This window comes from Macrobrachium nipponense, chromosome 41, assembly GCF_015104395.2.
Source record: "Macrobrachium nipponense isolate FS-2020 chromosome 41, ASM1510439v2, whole genome shotgun sequence".
NCBI classification, from domain to species: domain Eukaryota; kingdom Metazoa; phylum Arthropoda; class Malacostraca; order Decapoda; family Palaemonidae; genus Macrobrachium; species Macrobrachium nipponense.
The window spans coordinates 29614583-29634558 of record NC_061102.1 but is presented as its reverse complement, the minus strand read 5'-3'; the positions used below and the strand labels follow the sequence as shown (position 1 = coordinate 29634558).

General features: G+C 35.4%; 1 long non-coding RNA gene across 1 annotated transcript in view; it reads right to left on the bottom strand.

The window, feature by feature from the left end:
- Positions 1–19976, bottom strand: part of LOC135212893 (uncharacterized) — a 208393-nt gene that overhangs the window by 136013 nt on the left and 52404 nt on the right. The window contains exon 3 of the long non-coding RNA XR_010314012.1: positions 17167–17216. This is a non-coding gene — a long non-coding RNA (uncharacterized LOC135212893). The remainder of the gene's footprint in view (positions 1–17166; positions 17217–19976) is intronic.

Below are 19976 nucleotides of genomic sequence, written 5' to 3'. Positions count from 1 at the left end.
TCTCCCCTGGCTGAAAGTATCTTCTCGAAGACGCGAGGTCGTCTCATTCGCATTTTTTCATCACCATTCATCCTGCCATAGATGGCACCACCTTCCGTACAATGCAGCTACCGGCCTTCGAGTTTTAACGGCGCCCGCCCCCCCTTCAAAAAACACGTTAAAGACTCCCTATTCTCAGACAGGCCCCCCCCCCGGCCCCCCCCCCCCCCCCACATGCACCAACTAAAAAAATAGGATGAAAAAACATAACGGAAACTTTAACAGTTTTTAACGGAGCGATTACTTCGGTGAGAGTTGTTGGCCCGGGGGGCGGGGCCGGGGGCAGAGAGTTGTTCAGTCGACGTTTAAATGCCAAGGTTCCGCTAGATAAGTTCCGGTAAATACCAATATGGTTAGGTCTGTCGTTTTTTATATATTCGTCTCCGCACCTATTTTTCGTGAACTCATAATAAATGTAAGAAAAACTTCGTGAATTCATAATAAATATCAGAAAAACTTCGTGAACTGATAATAAATATAAGAAAAACTTCGTGAACTCATTATAAATCTAAGAAAAACTTCGTGAACTCAATAAATCTAAGAAAAACTTCGTGAACTCATAATAAATCTAAGAAAAATTCGCGAACTCGTAATAAATCTAAGAAAACTTTGTGAAGTCATAATAAATCTAAGAAAAACAGAAATATTAAATGATGCATTCTGCTAAGCAAACTTTTCAAACATTGCCTGCCCCAGTCTTACCATTGCCAATTATACTGCTATTGCTGCAAGACGTTTCCTTGGTAATCAAACTAAACTTATTAACCAACAGTTATTTACCGCATAATGAATTCGTTCTCCGCAGAATCAGATCATGGAAAGTTATACATCCCTGACCACTAATCATTATGATTATTATACTACTACCTTCATCATTGCCGCCGCTGGTTTCTGTACTGAGCACTGACCTTTTCATCTTTTTTCCTCTATATTGATAACTTTTATATGAACTCCCAGTTCTCGAATGAGTGTTTGTTTAGCAATAACCTTCAATGAATCATTAAATGTTTCAGCATCCTCACGGAGCTTAATATCTCAAACGGGGAAAGAAATTTGTTCAGTTTTAGCTTACAGGAATAACTATCATGAACATGCATTATTACGAAATCCTAAATGCAAGTGTTACGTAAACACACAGACAACTACGTTTTACTTCACATTTCATGAATCCTTAAAAATTCAGATATATATATATCTATATATATATATATATATATATATATATATATATATATATATATACATATATATAATATATATATATATACATATATATATATATATATATATATATATATATATATACATGAATTTTTATCACATCACCGTGATTCATATACAGGCATTAAGCTACAAATGTGTCCTTTAATATCCAATTCGCTCTATCTCGGAATTAATATATTTTTATATATGTTAACCGAAGCAGAATTTTTTAGTTGACAGTATAAATCAAAGCTGTAAGTATATATTAATATATATGCTTATATGTAGTGATGAATGCATATGTATACACACACTAAATACTGATCAAAATAAAATAATCTAAATAAAAATTTACAATGGTAATTGTACAGAGAGAGAGAGAGAGAGAGAGAGAGAGAGAGAGAGAGAGAGAGAGAGAAGGAAAAATGACAAATACAAGGAGAATAAATGGGACTGCCGGGGTGGGGTGGGGCGGGGGAGATTGCATTTGCATGTTGAAAAGGCGAGAGGGCAAGGAAATGCATTGTCGGTCGAAACCTCAACAATCCGCCTGGATGGAAGAATTTTTTACTTCCTTTTTTCTCTGAGAGAGAGAGAGAGAGAGAGAGAGAGAGAGAGAGAGAGAGAGAGAGAGAGAGAGCACTAAAATTTTTATGTTAGATCTAGTTTCATGAGAGCCGGTTAATTAGAACCATACAGTATTGCTATCCAAGATGCCAATCTTTTCAAGGTTAACCATTTTAGAATCATATGCAAATTAACCTTTGAGTTTAATTCTTGACTTAAGTTTTTTTTTATTAAGGGAAACTAGATAAGCATGGCACCACAAAACTGACTACGCTACTTTAAGAAAATTAGTATAAAGGTTCTAAAAGATAATTTTGCTTAAAACAAATATAGCACTTAGGACGAGGCCAAGCACTACTTCCTGGGGTACACGGAAAACAGTGACGAGTTCCAGATTCTCAGCAGCATTTGCTAAAATGTCATCGATGAAAGTGGTCTTGCAAGTTTGAACGAGGAAGATTTACTGATTCATTAACAACACATGAACTTTATATTTTCATCCTATCCGGAATAACAATAAAATAAGATATCGGATAACATTATCTGTGAGACAATACTCAACGCAACGGAACAGGACAGATGAAAAATGTATGTAAATTTTGTTTTTATGAAATATGTAAATTTTTGTTTTATGAGACGTTGTGGAACAATTCACGCACACAAATACATGTATATATATGTATATATACAAACATATATATGTAATTATATACACATATATACATATACATATCCATGTATATATATGTATATATACATATATATAGTATATATATACATATTATATAAATATAAATATATACACACACACACACACACACACACACACACACACACATATATATATATATATATATATATATATATATATATATATATATATATATATCGATCTAAAGGGCGACCAGCCTGCCTATTTACAGGATATTTGTAGTGAGTTTCAACCCCCATGAATCCTAACAAAGTCCAATTACTACCAGGTGCACCATTCAGCATTTACTAGGTCAACAAAAGCACATAATCCAATATGAGGGAAACCCTGGGAGCAAAACTGTATTTATATTAAATGGTGATAATAAATTTTACCACCAAATGAAAATGCAGTTTACTTATCCCACTGCTGACTACAAAAAAGCAAAAAAGAGGAGGAAGAAAAAAACATGGTTTTCCACGTCCATTGCCAGTATTATCATTACGTGTATTTGAACTTTTGAGAAGCATCATGACCGAATTACTGCTTAGACATAAGCAATGGCTTGCAATATAAACGAAAGCCTCTAAACATGACGGAGTCGAGGGAAAATAAGAATCATGGTCTTTTATACGTAAAAATGAAAGGATTTGCAAAAGCTGCTTGGTTGGTAACTTTAACTTCCATTATTACAAAAAGTTTAATTTGTTTAACTATTGAAGGAGAACTGGAGACATCACCTATGTTTGTTTGTTTCTATGGTGATTTTACGTTGCATGGAACCAGTGGTTATTCATAGTAACGGGACCAACGGCTTTACGTGACTTCCGAACCACGTCGAGAGTGAACTTCTATCACTAGAAATACACATCTTTGACACCTCAATGGAATGCCCGAGAATCGAACTCGCGGCCACCGAGGTGAGCGTCACCTAAGATGCGTAGCCAAGTAAGTATGTTAGAACCAGCTGGCAAACAAATTAACACCAATAAAAAAAATCGAGCTCTTTATACAGCGTATAGCATAATGTTGTATGCAACTCTCAGCCACGGCCCATAAACCTATCAGCCGCGACCCATGAAGCTTTCAGCCAATGCCCGGTGGTGGCCTGCGTTATTGGCAACTTTAACATTAAATAAAATAAAAACTACTGGGGCTAGAGGGCTGCAATTTGGTATGTTTAATGACTGGTGGGTGGATGATCAACATACCAATTTGTAGCCCTCTAGCCTCATGAGTTTGCAAGATCTGAGGATGGACGGAAAAAGTGCGGATAGACAGACAAATAGCCATCGCAATAGTTTTCTTTTACTGAGAACCAAAATGTCTAGAAAGATGATGGTGAAATTCATGGCAGTTTACGAAATCAACATAAAGTAGAGCTCGGGTTGTAAAACGCTGGAAGATAATTTTATGAGAAAGAAGATAAGCAACCATGCGTTTCTAAATATAGTTTGAGATTATAAGTGTTTAAGCACACAACGCATGCATACAGTAATATATTTATACATTCTATACATACGTATTCATATATATACATATACATATATATATGTATGTATATAATATGTGTATAAGTATGTATATGTATGCATGTGTATTATATACATAATTATACACATAAAAATATATATATATATATATATATATATATATATATATATATCTATATATATATACATATATCAAAATATCCTTTAGTATCGAATTCGTTGTACCTTGGAAAAAGTTCACACAGTGGGAATCATAATTGACATGTGGTTCTGCAATGGATATTTGTGAATGAAAAAGGTCGCGCATCTATATTATATATATAATATCATATAAATCATACATACCAATATACATACTATTACATACACTTACTGACTATGAGCACCAACTGCATTCTCAAAAAGAGCCATAAACCTGAGGATGCTTCATCCCGACCATTTATCATTGTCCCTCTCTATAGGTTCAAGTTCTGCCACCTCCCTCCCCACCCATTCCTTAGTCACGTCAGCCCATCGGGACACCCTAAAATGCATTTGCAACTGGCGGCAAAAAATGGTCGGCGAGATGCATTGAATCTTCCCTTGCAGGTGCGCATTTACTTCTTAAATAGAAAGAGAGAGAGAGAGAGAAAGAGAGAGAGAGAGAGAGAGAGAGAGAGACCTGCGGCACAATATTCCTATCAAGCGTTTCATACCGAATAAGTTGGAATAATTGAGTAAAATGGAATTTCAACTAATTAGCTTCTTATTGTCATTATATAACTAATGAAAGGGAACCTTGAAAATATTTGGGAAAAAAAGGAATGCTTATCGCAATCGTGACGCAAAACATTTAAGAACATTTAAACACCCTTAACACTAACCACTTTTTTTTTTTTTTTTTTTTTTTTTTTTTTTTTTTATAAAGAACTAATTATATTTTTGTACTTAACGGAATGCGAGGTATCAAAGTAGTGCATAAAATAAATTACGAAAAATACTCCAATTTTACCCTTAACTAAAGTATTCTTATATGATTAAGCAATAAGTAATTATCTTTAAAAATGTATATTTTCCAATATGTTAAGAATCTGGGAAACAGAAAACATGACAAGGAGCGTTTTCTACGGATCCTCTCAACTCACTGTAATTTCTGTACCCAGTCGCTTTCGTTACAAAAAGAGTAGTAGTAGCCAAAGTCTAGATATTGGTAGTGGCAAGACTTCAAATGTATACACGAATACAAGAATATATTACCTGCTTGGTGCAATGCTTCTCGGCAGAACAGATGAAATTAGATACCAAGAAGCAAGTTCGTGTGAGGCCACTTCAAGTAATAAGATAGTACCCTTTTAAACATACAAACAAAGAGCGCTTAAATCTTAAACACTTACAAAATATTTAATCGAACTGGCTATTATAGCAGCGCCTGCCTCCTTAAGGGGACTGTCACCCATACGTAACAGAAGAACAGAACATCACAACAATGAAGTCAAAAGATCAGTATCAAATGAAAAAGACAAACATAAAATGGGGAATATAAATAAACTGAAACTTTTTCTATGCACAAAAATGCAACGAGACGTCCCGAAACTCTGGAATAGATTAAGAACCTCTCAAACTTATCAAGTAGTTTTATCATACGCGGTACTCTCAACATTTCGATCTATTCCTCTGCTCTGGGCTCTGCCACTGTGGCTCAACAGTTTTTGAATTCCTCGACTACAGAGTTACTCAATTCCACATTTAGAAATAACTGCTTCAAATCCTAGACGACCCTTAATAACGGAGCAAGTGAAGAATAGAACGCCACTATTTCAGTTCCTGAGCAATCAACCAATCAAAGATCAACAATTCACAGCACTGATGAAGACGAGCAGCGCTGCGATTAAGGGAACTGCAAGGACTAAGTTTAATATGATGCCAAAGGCTGATTGATCTAAGACGAGATAAAAGAGGCAGTGCAATATGCAACATAGAGTGGAAATCTAATCATCTCTCACGGTTTCATCCTTTGCTTCACAGTAATCAGTGATCACTTTTAAGAATGCTCTTTGGAAACCTTATGCGCTGGGATATTAGGCGCTTTAGATTTGCAGGTCTTCTTCTTGTTATGGCGAGATGGGACTTCAAGCATAATACTCTTATCATTTTCATTAGTATATGAAAGGTGCTTAACACCTTTACATCGGTTCAGTCGAAGGAAAACAAAATTTTTTTATTGATCAATTAGACCACTTTATTATATTTTATTGCATTCGCGAATTACCAAAACACATTGATCACAGCTTTCAGTTTTGAAGACAAACTGCAAAAAAGAAAAACCAGTATAAAAGACAGTAAGTTAAAATATTCCAGGAAAAGATTAGCCCAGTTGTTACATTGAACTTTTATAGACAATATAAGAAGGCGGTATCTCAGATTTATTTTAAGAGTAGAATTTACGGTATCAAGTATCCTTCTATGTATACATTTTTGTGGTCGTGCAATAGTATGTACACCTATAAAATGACGCATTAAGTAGATTTATGAACAGTTTAATATGGCACAATCGTAAATGTTTTCAAGAAGGCAGATAAATTTCCTGTCAACGGATAAACGCATCAACGTTTCAAAAAAAGCGTGTATAGTACTGAAGTACTTTTTAATATCAACAACCACATGCATTTTATAAATAAACTAATCATGCGCATTGTCCATAACGTGTATCACTTACAATAAAATCCTCTTGATATCTTTTACGTTTAAATTATATTTCCGAAACACATGAAGAGAAATATATAAAGTAATGAACACTTACTTTTCAAAATATATAAACAAATATATAAAGGGTTTGGAGTGAACATCTAAACCAAAGTTAACAATATATCCTTTCCCTCCCCGTTTACATAGATATGGATTGATGGCAAGCTGGGACGAGAGAAGAGAGAGAGAGGAGGTGAGAGAGAGAGATGTAACTAATAATAATTAATATTTTATTTCCAATTTAAACACTGGTTATTCTACAATGCGTATATATACATATGGTAAAATAATGAGAGATCAGCATTAAAATAAATTCATAGTAAGTAATACTAATGTAACAAACATTTCTTCAACTTATTCTTAAAGGAATGCAGAGTGGCAGCGTCCTTGATATCTTGCGGTAGCTTATTCCACAGGGAAGGGCCCCTAGAACGAGCTCCCTTGAGCCGATGTCTGTTGTCGCTCTTTTTTACAGCAAGATCACAACCCTGACGAGTATAAACACCAGTTACTGAGTTAACCATATTAAAATGATACAGCCATTCCGGTAAAATACCTCTTAAAAACTTTAAAAACAAACACACAAACTTCGTAAATATACTCATCTTTTACCTTCAACCATTCCAGCTTTTTCAGAACAGGAGAAATATGATCGTACTTCCAATAATATCGCCTACAGCTACTCTAGCAGCGAAATTACACATTTTTTGAATTTTGTCGAGATGGACATTATTAGTGCACCCCCATACCTTAAAACAATAGTGGATGAGGCTCATTACTAGTGACTGAACAACGATCAGGCGCGTGGAAGGTTCAAAATGATCTTTTATTCTGTTCAGATAAATAAGTATGCCCGTCGCCTTTTGCATACCTCCTCAATATGAGAGTCAAAAGTCATAAACGGTCAAAATAGACACCTAAGTTTTTCACAACTTTCATAGGCCTGATAGCATTGCCATTGAAATTCACCCTCACATTTTCGTCTATGGCCGATATATATTGTCTTGAACCTATAAAAAATACACTGAGTTTTATTTTCATTTAATAGGAGGCCATGTCTCTGAAAATATGTCTTGGCCTTCTCCAAGACTGCTTCAGCCTTCTTAATAAATCATTCATGTTGCATATGTCCCCTTCAAGTATGATTTGTAGTATCATCAGCATACTGGATAACGAAAACACCAGGTAGAGATTCCGCCAAATCGTTAACAAAAATAATAAACAATATTGGTCCTAAGATGGATCCTTGCGGGACCCCAAAGGTTACCCTCACATCTAGTTGACAATGTGTCCCTTAACTTTACTGACTGGAATCGATTAGTAAGATAACTATCAAACCAAAATGGATCTATTCTTCTAGACTTATACATTTCTCTAATAGGACTTGTGGTTCACGCTATCAAAGGCTTTGGATAGATCCAGTAGTGGAGGAGCAGTGATATCTTTTTATTTTCTATAGTTATTATATATTCGATCAGTTACCTTCAAAAGAGCTGTCTCAGTAGATAATTTAGGCCTAAAGCCATGCTGATGTTCAGATAAGGGACTGTTTTCTTCCAAGTATTTAGTTAATTGATTAGCAATAATCTTTTCCAGTACCTTAGACAGAGTAGGTAACAGTGAGATTGGCCGATAGTTTTTTATGTCATCTCTATCTCCCATTTTTTAAAAACAGGAACTAACCGGCAAAAGGGTATTTCCATAAATCAGGAAAGGTGCTAGTTACGATGGAAGTATTGATGATTAATTGTAATATAAAATGCTATTATAAATAGTGCATCCTTGATAAATTTCAGAGCAATACCATCAGATCCGCATGCGTTCGAGTTATTTAAATCCTTAATAGTTAATATAACCGTCTCACAGTCTACTGGAGAAGGTTTGAATCCGCGTGGATTATCTAGATTTATTGACCATGACTTAGAGCCTTATTTGTTGATGTCCACCTGCTGAGTTGCCTCGTAAGTTTGTTTTCCTATATTTGCAAAATACTCATTAAACTCTTCCGCTTTAGCTTTAATATCCTCTCTGTTTTCAGATATTTGTGCTTCGCTGCTGAACAGCATGAAGCATTTTTTTGACTACTTTCCAAGTTTTACGATAGTTATTTCTTGTATCTTGGAATTCTTGTTTGTAGTGTTCTTTTCTACTGGAGTCTATCATGACTTTTACTTTTTTCTTCAATTCTCTGAAACTTTCTGCCAGTAGTACAGAGAGAGAGAGAGAGAGAGAGAGAGCCTGATACTTACCCTCCCAGTGCATTATAGAAGAGTTAAGAGACAAAAAATGACATTTTTATTTGTCGACATTTCACTTGCATTACAAACATGAAAACTGCACACAAAAAAACTCCATTTCTTTTTTTTACGAATTTGAGCAAGGCAGCTGAGCAGTCGGAAATAAATTTGGAAAAGATTGAGCTTTGTCTCCCACATTTCGACTACATTATGGACACGAAGCTGTCCGGGAGGAAAAATGGGGGGTTAAAAACAAGTACCTTTTTGCTCTCCTGCTCACTCTGCTTGCATTATGGAAAATAAACAATGACGTACCGTCACAAAGGGAAAAATGGAACCCATCGAATTTTTACGAGGATCCAGAGTCCTATAGTGGATTCGCCACTTCCTCTTCCTTTCTTTTTCTAACTTTTTTTTTTTTTTTTTTTTTTTTTTAGAAAAATTATCTTCATTTCTGTCAACTAGGAATTTTTTCTTTCACTTAAAACCGCTAAATTATTTCACAAAGATTCGCGCTTTTTTTTTCTTTAACACCGCTGGTGTGGTGGAATGCTATTATAGGCGGGATTTTATGCGGATTTTTTAAACAGAGCAAGTCCTCCTAAATAAATTAATGCATCAAAATGGGACGATACCGTCACCCTCTCTGAATTTTATATGAATTCAGGTATATTCCAATGTATGTTACCATGTAGTATTGAATATGCACATCTGGACACATGATATACATCTACATATACACACATATATATGTATATATATGTATATATATGTGTATATATATATATGTATATACATATATATATATATATATACATATATTATATATATATATTATATATATATATATATATATATATATATATATATACATACACACAAGTTATAATATATACTTGTCCCTAAAATGTACCAATACATATTCATAAATGAAATACATGAATTATGCATATAGGACATATATATACATATATATTTATACATGCATGTATGCAGAATCGAATCTTGTATTAGAATTTTCACTCTCTCATCTTCCAACTTCACGCTACAGTTCCTCACAGTGCATACGCTTTTTCTTCATTAATATTCATCCACGCCCGTGCGGTGTAAAGGAAAGCCCATTGTTACGGGAAAATTGTAGGTTACTCAGGAGCTGTTTTTTCCGAACCTTTTTTTTTTCCACTACAAATCAAAAGTGCAGGTGTCTCTTCGTTAATGCTCTATAGATATAAAGACCTTTTCACATTTCCTACAAAGTTTAGGGACTTGTAATTTCACCCCGTATTCGTAAATAAGGAAAATCGCCTTAATACACAAAGATTAATGTACGAAAAATCGCCACATAGAGGAATACCTGGCAACTCGGCAAGTGGGCCTTCTTTCCCCCACGGTCTTTGTCATGAGTGATTAGTTGTGGCAACATTCCCAAGACGAGAGAGAGAGAGAGAGAGAGAGAGATATTTTTATATATTATTTTGTGTGTGTGTGCGTGTGTGAAAGAGAAAGACAGCACTAAAGCATTTAATATCTTCTCATAGTGTGTGTGTGTGTGTGTGTGTGTGTGTGTGTGTGTTTGTTTGTATGTGTGTGTATGTGTGTGAAAGAGAAAGACGGCACTTAAACATTTAATATCTTCTCATAGTGTGTGTGAGTGTGTGTGTGTGTGTGTGTGGAAGAAAAAACTTCACTTAAGCATTTAACAATTCCACATCACATACTATTTCCTGAGAGAGAGAGAGAGAGAGAGAGAGAGAGAGAGAGAGAGAGAGAGAGAGAGAGAGAGAGAGACTGCCCAACAGTGCACCTCCTAATCTGAAACTAATAAGTGAAAAACGACTTGCCTCATGAAAAAATAGGGAGAGAGAATGCAAGATCTCACAAAGGGGAAAGATCCCTAAAGGCTAAAAGAGGAAGTTTTGATAAGCTAGGCAACAAGGCCGTGGGCCTAAGTCCTACAACTCTTGCGGATTAAAACGGCAGAGTTTGCAACCAGAAAGGGGAGTGAGAGAGAGAGAAAAAAAGGGTTGGAAAAAAGAAAAAAAGGAAAAAAAACGAAATGAAGTATCGAGAGTTTCTTTCCTATTCAACAACAGAGAAAGGAATAACCTCCTTCGAGTTGCATTGTGAATAAAAAAAAAGGAAAAAAAAAACTCAATGGGAATGTTATCGAGATGCAGTTTCAGTTGCAGGTGTACATGCATGCAGCTGCAACACGGTGGGAACGAGAGGTGTGCAACTGGGCCAGTACTATATAGGCCTTTTCTGCCGAAATTTTTTTGGGGGACGGAGCGATTTGGAGCCTCCAGGGGTAAAGAGTTTTGCAAAGTGTTTCGTTGTCTTGGACTGGGAGAACTTATCTGATCTTTTACAATGATGGCAATTACGTTTTTATGCCGCTCTTTGATTTTCCCGAGAAATCATTTTCTTTTTCTGAAATTTTAATTTTCACTTTGTTAAGGGACTTTATCAGATCTTTTACAATGATGGCAATCGTGATTTTATGCACCTCTTCGATTTCCTTCATATAAGTTATGAAATTTTATTTTCAATCTTTGCTAAGGGCCTTTCCCGTATTTGAAATGATTTTCTATTGTGAAATGACCTCTTCCCTTTGTAAAATAAAATTTGTTACGGTAAAATTGCCTTAAATTTTTTTTAATATAACTTTTTATGAAACAGTTTACCCTTCTCTCAAGTTACACTTTCCCTTGTGAAATAAATTTTCTTTATGAAATTACTTTTCCTTGGTTGGATGCCATTCTTGAACCTAAAATGAATTCAATATCAGTTCACAATACAAAATATTCTTGAAGTATTTTATTATTAATCTTGCATATTTAGAAGTCAAAATTTCCACTTGAAACTAAAAGCCAATTTTCCTCTCTCTTCTCTCTCTCTCTCTCTCTCTCTCTCTCTCTCTCTCTCTCTCTCTCTCTCCACCCCCCGCCCCCAAACCTGTAACGTTATTACTAGTAATGTCACCCAAAGAAATTATTCACAAAGAGGGCTAATCTTCATCCTTTGTTGCTCCTTTTTTTATTCTAATATGGCTCTCTCTCTCTCTCCCCTCTCTCTCTCTCTCTCTCTCTCTCTCTCTCTCTCTCTCTCTCTCTCCGCAACTTACGGCAACCGTATTACCGGTAACGTTGCTCTCAACAGAAATTGCTCTGGAATATGCAGTTCCTCCGGCGCCGACGTTTTTCTGATTCAATTTTTTTTTTTTCTTTTTATAAGCAAAGGATATCTCGTGATAAAAGGAGGATTTTTTCCTTCGCTCTAGCCCCTCCGGATCTCTAAGCTTCCTCACCAGGTCAACAATGCACATCCGACAATGCAGGTCGTAGAATGCAGGTCCCACTTTCCCAGCGCATTTAGCCGCGATGCATTTAAGGAATGTCAGTTGCACTTTTCAAAGGCCCGATGACTGCATTCTCCTTAAACCTACGTGAAAAGAGTTATCGAAGGTCGCATGGTTAACGGGTATAAGCCTTCTGCATTTAATTGGGAATTCCTTAGTCAGCTGTGGAAAATTAATGACACCAACCGACAATGCATTTACGGTTCAGTTTCCATCTCTTTGTTCCCGTGGAATCATGTTAACCTTTAAATTTCAGGTTTATTTAAAAAAAAAAAAAAGCTTATTTGCAAAGAAAGAAAACCTAACGCAAATTCACCAGCCATCGTCAACAAAGGATAAAAAATCCACATAGTAAATCCAAAAGTTCGAAAATATTAGAAATCTTTGTCCAAAAACCTTATTATTGATTTATCGACAAGTGCGAATCTAAGAATACATTTCTTTTTGGATCGACTTATCTTTTTATTTCAGACAGTAAGTCACCTCAGCTCTCTCGGCGCTGACTTTGCCTCCTTTTCCGCTTGGGAATTCCGATATTACGAGAACAATCAATCCCTAAAAGAGGAACCATTCCGTACCGCTCGCCACTGCGCAGGTCACGAAAGGGAGGAGACCCACGGCATTAGTGTTCTCAGCAAGGCGACCCCAAAATGCACAAAAAGATCCATTTTTTTTTCTCTCTCTGCACCTTCGTAGGTCGGTCGTAATCCTCAGGTCATAAATGCAGTTTGCATATGCAGGTTTATCCCTCCTTTGTGTCGTCCGAGTAGGTTGATCTTTTTTTTTAAAGTGGGATATATTCTTTGATACTCTTCTCAAGGTAACCTCTTAATAGCAATATGCATTTTGATTTCTTTTGAAGCTGTGCTCCTTGGTTAAAATGGATTTTTTTTTGTATCATTTGTATCCTTTCTCACAACGTATTGTGTCTTCGACATTTTATTGAAAATATATTCATGTCTGGAATTCATTCCTTGCTTCTTTTGAAATTAGGCTTCCTGGCTGAAATGGATTATTTTTATTCTGTGGAAATTACCCCTCTCGAACCGAATTTAGTCTTCACTATTTTCTTGAAAATAATCCATAACTGGAATTCACTCCTCGATTATTACTTTTGAAATAGGATCCTGACTGAAATGGAATTTTGATATTTTGTGGAAATGACCTTTCTCAAATCGATTTTGTTCTTTGCTATTTTCTTGAAAATAATCCATATCTGGAATTCATTCCTCGATTACTTTTGAAATGAGGATCCTGAGTGAAATGGAATTTTGATATTTTGTGGAAATTACCTTTCTCAAATCGAATTTGTTCTTTGCTATTTTCGTGAAAATAATCCATATCTGGAATTCATTCCTCGATTACTTTTGAAATAGGATCCTGAGTGAAATAGATTTTTTATATTTTGTGGAAATGACCTTTCTCAAACCGAATTTTCTTCTTTGATAACCACTTGCAAATATCCCATATCTAGACTGTTTTCTTTGGTGCATCTGTGAAATTAACCCCGAGAGAGACACATTCTTAAATTGGAATAGAAGAGTCGTCGAAAGCCCGAAAACCTGTCCTGTAACCCACTTCTCCATATTCTCAAAATCCTTCCTCTCGGGAAACGAAAAACAAAGACATTAACAGCCGTTACAACAGACTCGTCTAAAATATGCTTCTCTTCACTGACCATGGCAAAAAAAAAGCGGAGGGAAAAATGAATGCAAATCAGGGCAAAAACAATATCCCCGGCAAAAACGCACCGGGAAATGAAGTGCAATTCCCCCCGTAAAGACCTGCAATTCCCCCTAAAGACCAGATAACTTACCTGCACGTTCGAAAAATGCAAATTAATGACAAAATGAAACGGCCGCTAAATTCTTTTTTCCCCCTCCATCTTTCTTTTCTATCGACGGCGAGCGAGTGTGTGTCTATTTTTTTTCTCTCTTCAAACCGAAGTGTATTTGCATTTACAGAACCCCCTCGGCAGGGAAGAAATAAAAGAGCGGGAGGGAGAAAAAAAGCTCGTAACGGCTGCTGCCGTGAATGCTGCAGCGAGACCAATGCAATAACGAAGGAAGATTGGTGCGTTTAGTGGGTGTCCCCGGATTTTAAGTCCGATTTAAGAGGAAGAAATATCGGCGATAAAAACCGGCCGTGTTCATCGGACGCAGATTTATCGCGAGGAGCGAGTGTGTGCGTGCGTATGTGTGTGCGTGTGTGTGTGTGTGGAGGGTACCGGATGTTGGAGGATGCGGTTGGTTGGCCGTTTGTATTCATGGCGGGGGACGAATGGCCCCGGGGGTAGAGCTGGGGCAAGGTACGGGGGGGAAGGGGGCGGATTACTCTAATTTTCTCTTCCACGATTCGAACTTTAAAAATGTTAATAGTTTTGATACGAAGAAGTCTGCGGATCTAAGAACGACATTGAAGAAAATTCTGAAACTATAGTTGTATAGAGATAATTAAGAATGAAAATTTTCTGTGATTCCATCAGCATAAACTTGAAAAGTATATCGATAGTTCCTGCAGAAATACCCTCCCTCGTTAAAAGCATAAGCAATGGTACATTAATAAAAATAAAGGAATATAGTTTTAAAACATATTTCAACAGTCGAAAACCGCCTCAAATCATAGCTCAACGCAAGATGGGCGGGACACATCCCCCCTATCCATCATCCCTCCATCTTTCTTCATTTATAATTTCCTTTATTTCTCATTTATCGTATTGTTTCCCCACCTCTTCCCCACCCTCCCTCCCCTTCGGCCATCTGATCATCCGTTCTTCATCAAGTGCAATTTTCTACAAAGGTTTACCACACGGGCCAAAAGTTTATCAGTTTGTACTATAATCTGGCGTCACAATAACATTGGTCACCGTCGCCAGAAAGATGAAAAGTAACGTTTCTTATTCGCTAGAGTGATATATATTCTGAAAGTTACGCATGTAAGGATCAAACGCTCAAACGCAACAAAGTAAAAATATATTCGGAAAACCATAAATCTGATATACTGGTCTATCAGGACTTCAATGGGCTGAAATATTTATATCATTTAGCTATAGTCTTATACTCAAACGCTTTTCCTTCGAGAGTATCAATACTTTCTTGGAGTTGAGGCTTTCATCTATATTTCCCTTTTCAACCTGGTTGTGGATCACAACAGATATGACTGAGCACCAGGAATATAACTTATAATTTGAAAGACGGAAGTTTTATTTGACACCGTATATATGTATATGTATATACATATACATACATACATACATACATATATATATATATATATATATATATATATATATATATATACATATTTATATTTATATATACGTTTATACTTAGTTCACTATAACAATAAATTAAAAATGGAATCAACGCATTTTTCCAAGTCGTCCTAGAATGACAATCGCAAAAGACAGCGATGAAGTGCTGAAATTAAATTTATCATCAAGAGTTACTCAGCTGAGACAAATTTCACACGAATTTTTCTAAGTTGTTGTATTTACATACTTAATTATTATCTCGCCACATTACCTTTACCGAGTCATTACCGTTACTTTCTAATTAAACTTTGTTCAAAATAATAATAATAATAATAATAATAATAATAATAATAATAATAATAATAATAATGGAATTAGCCACTAAAATGGTGCAGAAATCCACAATTGTTTAAAAGCAAACATATAACAGAAATGTATACACAAACGTTGCTATATAGTATATTTTAAAAATATATTTACATTTACACTATTGTGGATTTCTTTACCAATAATAATAACAACAATAATAATAATAATAATAATAATAATAATAATAATAATAATAATAATAATAATAATAATAATAATAATAATAATAATAATACTCTTTGGAGCCAGTGCATAGCGAGCATCACAACTACCTGTTCAGTACCTTTACTTATTTAACTAAACTTACGTTCTGATTAATAATAATAATAATAATCTTTGGAGCAAGTGTAGAGTGAGCATTTAAGATCCCGAGCAACCATTTCCCTATGCAGAAATTCTTCAGCATTAATCGTTGACCTTGAATTTTTTGCAGGATCGATGCGCCTCCTTCGAAAAACGGGGCGCGCCCTTCCTCTCTTTTTCCTTCACGAGATCCTAAACCCATGACCCCGATCGACAAAGCAATTTGAATTTAAAAAAAAGAAGAAAAAAAGGCCGAAAAACTGTTATGCATATCATTCACAATGGCCTATAGTAAGCAGGACCTTTAATCATACCGTACAATGCAGGTTCCCGAAAGGCGGTTGCAAATGCAGGCCTTAATAGCGACCACAAAGGAGATCCCGCAATGCAGGTCACCCTCGGAAGGATTCGGAAATGCGGCTGTCATCGGCCCTTCGACGCAGGTAAGCATGATTCCGAGGGTGGCTTGGAATTAAACAGCTGCAGGAAAAAATTCGCGGACTTTCTACGCTGGATTTTAAACGAATTGCTATGCAAACCGTTCTCTCTCTCTCTCTCTGGGAAAAGGGAGACTTTCCTTTTCATTACTTTTAAATACTTTCAGTGGCTTGAAAGACAAGAGGTCCCCCCCCCACCCCCATTACAATACTTGAGTGACTGAGGGATATAATTGTGCCGCTCCGGGATTTCACAGTTATTCCTCGGTGCGGATAAAAAATTCCCTAGTCTCCGTTAATTTCCGTTTACATATTATACAGCTAGATTGGAAAAGAGATTCAGTATAATATAAGGAACTGAAAGCTATCACATATAAGTTATCTCGAGGTGTTAATGCGACCTAGATAATGAAAAATGAAAAGTTCAATTTGGAACCCTAGTATAAGAAAACGGCCTAATAGTTATAAAAAAACACAAAGACAAATACTTACAGTGTCCCTCTTGAAGAGTAGATCCCGTCAGGTCACACAGTAGGGGCTTCCTTCGAAAAAAGAAACGAAAAGGGGGAATTCATTAGAGGATTAGATTATGGAGCTTAGAACAACATACAAATACGAATCCGAGCAAGGATGCAAATGTATAACCATTCATGCACATGCATACAATTTTTACTCTACATATTTACCGTAATTAGGCAGTTATGTTAAAAGTTTAAAAATAAGAGGAACATGTCTGTATATGGAGTACAAGAACACAGAAAAAGCTACTTCACAGACTCAATAGATGGTACTGATGAATCTTGAAAATGTTAAGCTAATGACAGCAATTAAAAGTGGTTGTTAGATTCCAAAGTTGGGACAATAAATAGTTTGACACAAGAATGGACCTGAAAAGTAAAGGGTATGCTGTATATATATATATATTATATATATCTATATATATATATATATATATATAACAATATATAAAATATATATAGTATATTATATATATATATAATATATATGTGTCCATAAAGTCCCAGTACCGTTAGAAGTAGTTATTGTTCAGAAACCATTATAACAGAGTAATGCAGTTTTTTTTGCAGAATGTTCTACATTTCCTCAATTCTACATTCAGACCACTTCATGCAATATATTGCACATGTGCACCTCCAGTCCTGCCCTCACAAAGTCGAGGACTATATTCCACCTCCCTCCATACGCGCTGCAACATATCAACGTCAATTGTTTGTGAGGTCAACTGGAGGTGCACATGTGGAATGTATTACATGAAGTGCTCTGAATGTACACTTGAGGAAATGTAGAATATTCTACAAAAAACTGCATTACTCTATGTTATATGTTTCTGAGCAAAAAATATTTGTAATGGTACTGAGACTTTATGGACACCATCTTATATATATTATATATATATATATATATATATATATATATATATATATATATATATATATAATAGTACGCGTGCGCGCGTCTTTATTTTCTTATGTGCCTTTTGCTTTATTGAATGATTGGTTATAGACTTCCAGTTCTCTTCCCCTACGTCTTCACAGGTCTAATTATCACGGGCTGGGACTAATTATGCTTTAACATTATATATATATATATATATATATATATATATATATATATATATATATATATATATATATATATATATATATATATATATATATACGTATACATACACACACAGACATATTTATATATAATTAAGTGTCTAATTGGCATGCACACACAAAATGACAAAAGAACCAAATAAATAAAGATGTAGACAATACGGGCAAATAACTATAATTAATGATTCGAAGAATTACCACGCAATACAACGCTTAAGTAAAGCGTAAGAATAACAAATGAAGCATAAATATTGGAGAAAGTTAAAAGCAAAGGGAATGTAAGATAAAAGAAGGATCTTGTAATATCCACTTTAAAGGGAATGATCATCATTCTAGGATTCCCATAAGTTGCGCTTTGGGAGTTGTTCACAGAACATCGAGTTCTTAGGTTAGATCTTATTTAAATCATTAACAACTTCCCCAAAGAGCAATTAAAAAAAATATAAGAATAAACCAAAGTCCCGGTTCCGTATTCATCTCAAAATATTTCTAGTCTACGGATAAGTTTTCTGATATCTTGTGGATTGACAGGAAGGCAAACAAAATCTGCGTTCCTCTTTGTTGAAATTGGAATAGCTAGCTGCAGCAAGGGCTGTTGTCTGATCCAACCTAAAACTTACTTGGGCATGTGCAAGATTTTCTCCTCACGCATAAATTGTAAACATTATAATCCTAATTTATAATGTAAATTAAACTGTGCCAAAATCTACGGTCAAAAGGATCATTGTTTCACCAATGAAAATTAAAATGAATGTGCTATATTTATTAGAAACTATTTTTCTGTACTGTTTAACATGCAAATTATTTATTTTTTATATTTTCATTCTTATAAATAAATCATGAATATCATATCCTAAAATTACTGTATCTTTAATTCAACGCAAAACACCCTTTTAAGATATTTCTAGGCTCTTCCATAGACCTTTCCTACCTACCCAAACAACAGCAACAATAACAAAGTTGTTTGTAGGCTTACTCCCCGAGTAAGCGAAAATGAAGGAATTGTCTCGGACAAGTGGACTTGAGAGTAAATTTCCACATAAAAACCACAACAACATAAATAAAATTCCCCACACCAAACGGGAATCCGCATATCATCACAATAACAAACAGAAGACAACGACAGTAATAATAATAAACCAGCGCTCATATTTGCTCTACACCCAAAGATAACTTCCATTTGGTATTCTACCTTCTGTAAAACAATATATTCCAACTGGACGCGCGCCGTCCAGTTGGAATAAAAAGAGGATTCTTCAGAGAAAGTTATTTTCGACGGTGGCCGATGGAGACCTTTACGAAAAACAACCTGTCAGTGTGGTTCTGACACTCTCTCAAGAAAGCGGGGATGAATTTAGGCCTTACATTATTTCCAGGTAGGCCTCCGTCGTTTCAGGTTATTCCGTTGCTTTCGATGTATCACAAAAAATTGTTGTAATGTGGCTCAGACCGCAAAATGGAATATATTCTAACTGCTATTATTCTTCTTCCAAGGAAAATTAGTTTAATTATTCGTTCCAGTCGCTTTAGCCGTCTTTGCCGAAACCACACCTGAAGAGAATTTTATGAAATGAGGACGACACAGACGAAAGTTAGTGTAATAGGATGATACCGTTATTGTTTGGAAAGCTATTTCCCTGCCGTCAATATTTTCTCCTAAAATGAACATGTGTCCTTTTA